A 9,762-nucleotide genomic window follows, 5' to 3' on the forward strand; every position below is an offset into this window, starting at 1 on the left:
ACTATGATTATCAATTCTAAAAAATTTGAAGTGTGTTCTTGTTCTACAAATTATTCTCAAAACAAGTTGTCAAGCAATGACCTTATACTGAGTCTAAGACTCCAAAACTAATCACAATGGGTATAAGTGGACCTTACTTTTAGATATGTTAGCCAAGATGAACAACCAAACTCAAGTGTTTAAAGTTACGCTCATTCCCTTATCCTATGGCTCAAAGTGATGTGAGTCTTTAAATAGAGATGTGTCAAAGTTTCGTACCTCGGTACTCGAGGACTCAAAGGCTAAGACTTCACTAGAAGTAGGTGGATCGACCTAAAAGAGGTGAATTGGTAAAGGTTAAAGTGAGATGAAATGTAAAAAGGCTAAGGAAGGGTAAAGTTAATGACGAAAAAAGAGGTATTATAACTAGTTAGTTAACCCGAACAAACCAAAATGACCCATGGTTTCACAAAACATGGCATTTATTAACTACTAATATTTTTCTATACAAATTTTTGACTTCTTTTTTCTTTATTTCTTTTCTTTTCCCTTTTATTTCATAATATAAAAACAAAGATGATATAAAAACAAACACTACACTACCAAAAGCGGGTACTAAAATCAAAGGACTCTTAGAGTCGTACAATACCAACTAAATTTATACAACTGTGTCTAAAATCGAAACATCACCATGATATATGCAAGTGGTGACTTCAAGAAAATATAAAAAGACAAATGCAAGCTAAAAACTCAAGCCAAGTGTGATAAACCAACCACCAACATATCATTAACCAAACAAACTAGTATGCTAAAGAGTTAGGGAAGAAGGTGAAAGAAGGTGAAAGTAAAGGGATACAAAAGAAAATGGAATGTTCGAATGAGATATGAAAGAAAGTGGGGTATAATATAGGTTAACAAGAGGGTAAGAAAGAAATGGAATAGGCTTGATCCAAACTAGCAACTAGATCCATATAATACCCAAGTCCTTCAAGTCATGCCTAGTGCGCTACAAATCCACAATCTCATTAATTTACGTGAATGCATGGTAGGGGCTCAATAAATACTCACGGGTTCAAAATATGTCTACAAATATCCAAAGGTGGTGCCACAATCCAAATCAATGCTCAACTATTGTTTTGAAACCTCAAGATTCACAGGATTGCAAATCAAAAAAATTTAAAAGAAATAATCTAAACTTGCCAAAGTATCATACATAGATTAAATATATGGCCCAAAATGAAATCAAGTTAGATATTGAAGATAAAAAATGTGCATTAATGTGATTCAAGGTATCGAAAACATAATTAAATAAAGAAAATAGAAAGCTAAATTACAAAAGTAATAAAACAAAAGAAAATCAATGAAAGCATGCATATGTACAGAAGAAGAACCTAAGGAGACCATAAACACAACACCTCCCCTAAGCCGAACTAAGCAGTGTCCTTGTAACACCCCAGAATTTCCGACCCCTTAACAAAACCAAAACCGTAAAGGACGGGAGGAAATTCGGGTGTTACATAAAAGAAAAAGGAAAAGAATTTAGATAAACTTTAATTATTAACTTTAAAAAGGTGAGTGAGTGGAAATTTTGGCAGCATCTGCCTTAAAACAGTGCGCCTTCGTAGAAAAACAAAAGTTAATTAATAAGCTAATAAAGTAAAGGCACTAACGGCCTATGAAGACTATGTCACGGCGAAATGATTCGTCGTCGGCTTCTCAAATCAACATGCCAAACATGGATCGTGGTTCCAGTGTCGACGTTTGCGTTTTAAAAAGACTTAACTCCTTAAAACCATATAGAATTATAAACTACGCAGCGGAAATACAAATATACGAGGGAGGAAACAAGGCCTCGTAACAAAACATATACAACCAAAGTTTACAAAAGATAACAAGAGCTACAAAATCGAAAGATAGCGATACGACACAGGGTATGCTTCGCTCTCATCACTCTTCCCAAATGCAATGCAATGCAAAAGAAGCTCCGGTACTTGCTACGCTTGTCTATGATCCCACCGCTGCTCGACATTAGACCAAAGGCCAATGTGTCATAGCAGGACAATCATAGAAAGTCATCAACAAACAAACATAAACACAAACACGTACACGTCAGTAACTAGCATCAAATATAATAAGGCCAACTACTAGATAGCATTATATCATAAAACAACATATGATGATTTCATAAAACGCAAGCACAGATAGTAACCGTTTATCGGCCACTTATACTTCTTAATTTCATTACGTGCTTTCCAATCCGAACCATGTGTTCTTGGGTAGAATGCAGGTCTACACGCTCCTCTTTTCAAACATAAACTCTTGCAAAACACGCATAGTTCAACTCGACCAAGGCATTAACAGAATACCTAACACATGACCTTATAGAGCTTGTCTATCTTAAGGTAGGTGTGATCATAGTCCGTAATACCCTTAAGGTGACTTAACTTAGGCACACTTCTCACTAGCATAAACTATTCTATTAATAATAAGTATATGTTCTATCAATGAGTAAATATTCTATCAAAGAGTAAACGTTCTATCAACGCGTAAGCTTTCTACCAAAGAAGGAGCCTTCTATCATTAGATATTTTTCGATCAAAGAATAAACTTTCTATCACTGAATAGTTTTCTATCAGTGGATCTTTTCTCTACTTCCTGGCATAGTGACACGGCCAAGGGCGCTATCGGCCTCCCGGCGCCCATTGGCAAAGTATGAGCTCATGCCCCCTCCAGCTGACTCTCTCGGGTCCTACCTTCGGGAAAAACCTAATACACTGGGGTACTAAACCAGTGAAGAGGCCACCATATTGGGGTTTGCATGGCCCGCATGGTAACACCTCGGTCAAGGGGCGTTATCGGCCTCCCGGCGCCCAATGACCTAAGCATGCTCATACCCCCCTTACGGTGGTCCCGTCGAACCTCACCTAGGGGACTAATAAAACAACCGGACATAATCCAGTTAAGTCACGCCAGCTAATCATAATATAGTACCTTATCAGATGGGAATAACTTCCACTCTCAACTATTAATGAGCGCCCTGGGATAGCAGCGCGCCAAAACCCACTGAGCCACTCAATAGAATATGAAATTCACCTATAAAGGAGTCATTCTAACTCCAATTAGGAATAATCTAATTTTCAAATAAATAAGGGGTAGTTCTCGTCCTCTATTAACTCTCATTCTTTAAACTATTCTAAGCACAAGGATTTCATAGTCGATAGCTCTTCATGTAAAGTGTACTCAATAGTATCTCATAGTTTCAATGCAATGTATATTATCACAATAAACAATAATGTCTTAAAGCAAATTGCATATAAGGGTTAATTACTGCGTGTAAGTACCTGCAAGCGTCACTGCACAACCAAGAGTTACAAAAAATCACCCAATTAAGTTCTACTTTCCTCTTATGAACTGGGAACCTATACAAGTTATGAGTAGAACTAATAAGTTCCCTTAACTACTTTGCCATACCAAACTAAATACCAAAATAACTGCTATCACCCATTCAACATGAGTTTTCGATTACTCTAACACGCACACAACTCATTCAATACAAGTCAAAATCATTAACGTAACACAACATAAGACTTTCCATCTACTAAACCAACAATCAAGTAAGCTTTCACAACAATAAGTGGATTTTATGACAATTTCTATAAACCAATGAGGCTCAAAGTATAAGGCCTCGTCACTATGAAATGTCCTAGGCTACTAGCACTTGTATAACAAGATCAACACTAGCAACATATGATGATATTGATGTTAGTGATAGCCTCACATTGTGATATCGTTTACTACAATGTACAAGATTACTTATGATGACAAGAAGGCATGAAAAGAAACACTTCCCCAAATAATTCGAAACAAAGATGGCAACAATGGTTTCTTCTTACTTCAACAATGATAGTATTCAACTTTAATTACCACGACCATACCACAATCGACTAACAATAACACTCAATAACATAACAATATCCACCATCATCTTTATAATACAAGTGACAATTACCACCACTTTTTTGATTAAGACTCTCAATTATAACAACTATTATCACCTATTCACAATCAAATCAAATATTCCAATCTCATACCAATCTATTCAAGTTTTAAAACATTCTCAAGCACAAAAGTAGTACAATTATTATCACTTCTATTCATACTTTAACTCTAATTCATAGCTATATTTAAATCATCACTTAAACTCTTACCCATCATAATATTTAATAGAAATAAAACAAAACCAACACAAAATCCATAAACTTGATACAATTCTCATTCCAAATAATGAAAATCAATTATGGGAAGAAGATGTCTTACAAAGATGGGACTAGCAAAAGAGATGAAGGGGTAAGTGGAGGTTGTAGTAGTGGATCACAATTGATGGTCGTGTGGGGTGGTGGAGCAACCACCACGTGGCTGCTGACCCTGCTGACGGTACACAGTCAGCCGGTTGCGTTGGGGAGCGTGCAGCCTGCTATGCTGCTGCCTGGCTGCTCGTGGAAGAGGGGAGGGATGCGGAGGAGCAGCTGGCTGCTGCCGTGGAGGAAGGAAGATGAAAGGTCGGCTGCTGCAGAGCCTATTCGTGCGTGAGGGCAGCTGCTGCTGTGGCGGTGGTGCATCCGTGAGTGAGGGAGAAGGGGGAAGAGAAGGAGAAGAGGAGGAGAAGTGACGGCTTGGTCTTTTGAGCGTTTAGGGTTTCGTGGGTTTTTATATACCGTTCTTTTTTTTTAATTATTATTATTATTATTATTATTATTATGATTATTATTATTATTATTATTATTATTATTATTATTATTATTATTTATTTATTTTTATCTCGGTTTATTTTTTTCTTGCGAGACCCAACTAAGAGACTTCGTGGGCTCACACATTTTAGTAAAATAATCATTTTGATTCGAACCTCTTTATTTGAGAAGTCGAAACTATATTTTTAATATATATATAAGTCGACATTTAAATTCGTATATGAAAGAAATTTATTAAAACTAATTCGGAAATAATTAAATAATAATTGTAAAATCTTTAAAAACTATTAGAATATTAAATAATTACGTCATTAAAATCTCGGGGTGTTACAGTCCTCAATGCGACCAAAGGGCTTTAAAGAAGGTGCGAGGACTTTAGTCGTCACTCTTATCTCCCTCTTCATCCCTTTCATGTCCCTCATCATTATCTTCCTCATCATCATTATCTCCCTCTTCCTGTGCTCCAGGACCAAAAGATGTACTAGCGCCCCCCCTTGGAACCATAAACATAACCATAATCACCTGGTGGCGGTGTGTACCACGATGGGTGCACATGATCCGGCTTTGTTGCGCTTGGCTTGAGCAATGCTGGTCGAGCCACCTTGGCTCGAGCCCATTCTGGTCGAGTGGATTTATTTTGGCTTCTTTTTTGGCTTGTTCTTATGGCTTGGCTCATGACGTTTCACTTCTTTGAACCCTCGATTTTTTAGGTGAGAAATGTATGCGACCAAAGGATCTAGGTTGTGATTGGTGTTGATGATTAGATCCTAAAATGAAACAAAGCACCAAAGCAACAAAACAAGTGTAAAATCCAATAAATCAATGCAATAACATGTATTTTCCTTACGCTAAACAAGCCGCTTTTAGGGGTAAAAATAAAGATAAAATGTAGCTAACACGTTGTATCACATTTTAAGTTGTGGTTTGTTTGGATGTTGGTTGGATTGGTCAATTGGGGTTTGACTGCGTAGCAAAGCCAATTTGGGGGATTAAAGAACTTAGAATGATTTCTCAAGACAAATTATTCGACTCGATTGATTTAGTCGACCGATTGACTTACAGTAGTCAAGTCGAATGGTTCAGTGCTGTTGCCTGATTTCCTATTTTGTATCATGATTTTTCTTCTTGCCTTCCCCATTTCCCTTCGTTGCGTGCCATAGTCTTCTTACTAATTTAATGTTTTCCCTCATGATGAAGAATATTGCTTGTTGGTTCACCCAAACAATGATCAAGAATGCAAGTGAGAAGTCTCTAAAATTTGGCTATTTGATACCTAATTTTCTAAGGATAAGGGGATCATGCCACCACAGAAAAAACTAATATCAAGGTGTATCAAAGGGGTTATTCATAGAATCAGAGATCTTTTCTTGTTTTCTATTAAAAAATTTTCTTTTTAGCATTTTTCAGTCTATATTGGATATTATTTTAAGTTTCAAATTGTAGTTTCAATTCATAAACATTAGTAAATTTGGGTTTTATTTGGAAATCAATTGAAAATTTGAATATTTCTTAACTTGTGGGTGTCCTTGTACATTGGAGTTCTTGTTCTTATTATTATTATTCTCAACTCTTTGTTAGAAGAAGTGTGTTCTTATAATCTTTACTTGTAGTTTATTGTAAGAATTATGAGTGTTTTAATTAAGAGTATATGTTATTATTCTTCAAACATGAGTGAGTAGTTTAATTTCTAGGGTTTGAGATGTTTGAATTAGTGAGTTCCATGGTAGGGAATTGAAAGCAACATTGTAGTAGACTAGTAGCTTGACCACTCTACGAATAAAGAGGAATCATCTATACTTGAAAGTTCTGCCTACTTCATTCCAATCTGTGGAAAATTTATGTTGTATGATGTATGAACGTATTGAACACTTGTGAGCTATGATTCATTCTAGTAATAAGTAGCTCGGAAACTAATTTTATTAGGATGTGATTTCTTCTCGTTTCAAAAAGAATTCGAAGTTATGAGCTTATAATGAAAAGTTAGTAGCATGGTCGATTTTTTACATCCGGAAGTCGAATTTTCTTAACCACATTAGTAACTATGTAATTTTATTATGCTCGAAAATATGTGGTGTTAGTATGGAAAGACTTTACTCATCAAACGAAATGTTGGTTAAAAACCTATGTTCAACCTATTTGTAATCCCTTTAACAATTCAAAGGGTTAATCTCCTAAACTCTAGTCCCTTGTCATTTGAAATTGAATCATGATTGGTTGTTCTCATAACTCATATTAAACTAAACCAAAAAAAAAACCTTCATTGTTATAAAACTTAATTTTTGCATAGTCATTTCTTAGTGGATTGCCCCTTACTTACTTCTAATGCTAGATATTTCAAGTTATTTAAGGTGTATAAATTTTTTTGCATAGAAAGGACCTAATAATCTTGAAAATGACATAGGAACCCAACCAATCAATGCCTAACAAAGATACCCCTCCCTTGTCTTTTCCTTGCTTGAGATAGAGCAGAAACTTGGATAAGAGCTTTAAAAGATTCCTCAAGAGTTTGGGAGGGTTAGAGATGAAATGCCATTCTTAGAAATTATTGCCTAAATGCCCAATAACGTTAAGTTTCTCAAAATTCTTTTATCCAATAAAAAGAGACTTGAAGAAGAGGTAGTTAACTTGCCCCACCAAGTGAGTGCTTTTCTGGTGGGTAAGATTTAAAATAAGCAAAAGGCCCTAAACCTTTTAATTTTTTGGTTGTTTTAGGAGAACTAAATCCTTATGGTGCGCTAGCAAATCATAGTGCATTTATTAGGTTGGTGTCGTTGAACATTGATAAAAAACCTGCTAGCCAACTTTAACCTTCTAGAAAGACTGTTCAATTGGCCGATAGGAGGATTAAGGTGCCTTATAGGGAATTTAAAGATTTTTCTATACATGTGTAGGGGAATCATAGTGCCATTATACTAGACATGCTCAAAGAGCCAATAACCCTCCTTATTATAGGAAGGTTGTCTCTTAAACCTTAAAATGCTCTTGTGATTTGTAGAGATAACACCCCCACGATGTTAGTAGGTGACGATAAAGTAGAGTTTTCGTTCTTCAAGCTTGTCAAGCACCCTATCATGGATCAAAGAGAAGAATATTGATATGCACATGATGAAACAAGCTCTAATAAGGGAAGTTGAGTGCATGGTGGAGGATGTACTTGAGGCCTCCATACTTGAGAAAATATTTGAGTGGAGTTTTAAGACCCTTCAAAGGTAACAATGAAACCTCTTCCCCTAATCTTAAGTGTGCTTTTCTTGATGATGATAAGAAGTATCCAATCGTTGTTGATGCTTCACTTGATGGTCCTTCTCTAGAAAAATTGTTTCACGTCTTGAGAAAATGCAAACGAAACCTTAGGTACTGCATTGATGATATCAAGGCATCAATCTTTCATTAGCAATGTACTGGATATATCTTGAGGATGAGAACTTCTCTTTAGTTGATCCCCAAAGAAGGCCGAACTCCAACACAAAATAATAGCCAATGCTGTGGTCTCGAAACTACTTTAGAATTATATATTGTTAACCTCAATTCATGTTGTGCCAAAGGAGGGAGGCATGATCGTGGTTAAATGAAAGGAAGGAAAGATGATTGCTTCATAAACAGCTAGCTATTAAAGTGTGTACATTAACTACTAGGAAAAATTACATCCTCTTTCATTCATTGACCAAATATTATTACAGATATTAGCATGACATTCTTATACTATTTTCTTGATGGTTATTTAGATTTCTTTCCAATCCTTATTTACTAGAATAACCAAGAGAAAATAACCTTTACATGCGCTTTTGGAACATTTACCTATAGAAGGAAGCCATTTATTTTTTGTAATTTTCTTTCTACTTTTCAAAGGTTTATGATGGTAATATTCTATGACATGATAAAGAAATGCATATAAGTTGACATATATGACTTTAGTGTTGGAGGTTCTTTATTGATATGTTTTTGGGAATCTTTAACGTGTTTTGAAAAGATGTTAAAAATTGAACCTAGTGCTTAATTTGGAAAAATGTTACCTTATGGTCCAAGATGGTATTGTATTGGAGTATACAGTGTCCTCTAAACGCATTTGGGTACAAGATAAAGTTGATGTTATCTAAAACTTATAACCCCTCACACCAATGTGAAGGGGTTAAGATCCTTTCTTTGCCATTCTCGAATTCAAGTGCCACTTAATAAGATTCTCCTATACAGCTAAACCTTTGAAATTAATACTTCTTTAAAAGGAACTAGAGTTTTCATTTGATGAGTGGTGCGTGAATGCTTACCAATGTCTTAAAGAAGTCTTGATTTTGACCCCTTATAGTTTACCCTCCTAATTGGAGTCTTCAATTTGAGCTTATGTGTAATAGGGTAAACTGTGTATTATGTCAATAAAAACTCATATGTGGCCTAAACAAATTTACCACTATCGAAAAAGAGAGACCTGTGGCGGTGTATGCATAGGTCTTTCCTCATGGGCTCAAAGGCCATAGTCTTCACTGACCATGGGATCGTTAAATATCTTACCTCAAAGAAAGATGCCAAGCCTAGGCTTATTAGATGGATCCTTTTCTTGCAAAAGTTTGACTATGAAGTGAGAGACAAAAAGGGGAGTGAGAATTAAATGGTCATCCATCATTCTGTACTATCTTTAATTCACCAAGGCAATGATGAGTTGCATTATGAAGATAAATGAGAGAAGAATTCCTTTGTACCATGCGGTATTCTGATCATGGAGCCTTATGGTTTATCGACGTAGTGAACTATCTAGCATGTGGTGCTACACCACCAAGATGGAGACTTTAGACTTAGGGGTGAATTTTATGATGAAGTTATCAAGTGTTATTGTGATTGCCCTGTACAAGACCAAATTTAAATCAACTTAATTAAAAATTTGAAATACAACTTAAACAAAGACTTCCAAGAAAACATTAACGTAAACCAACAAAAAAAAATACTGCTAGAGTTGTTTGGAAAGTAACAAACAAATTAAAATATAATTATAAGCAAAACGTACATAAAGTTTATTACCACCCAGAAGATAATAGTCCCCAAG

The sequence above is a fragment of the Amaranthus tricolor genome, chromosome 2, assembly GCF_026212465.1.
Source record: "Amaranthus tricolor cultivar Red isolate AtriRed21 chromosome 2, ASM2621246v1, whole genome shotgun sequence".
Classification (NCBI taxonomy): domain Eukaryota; kingdom Viridiplantae; phylum Streptophyta; class Magnoliopsida; order Caryophyllales; family Amaranthaceae; genus Amaranthus; species Amaranthus tricolor.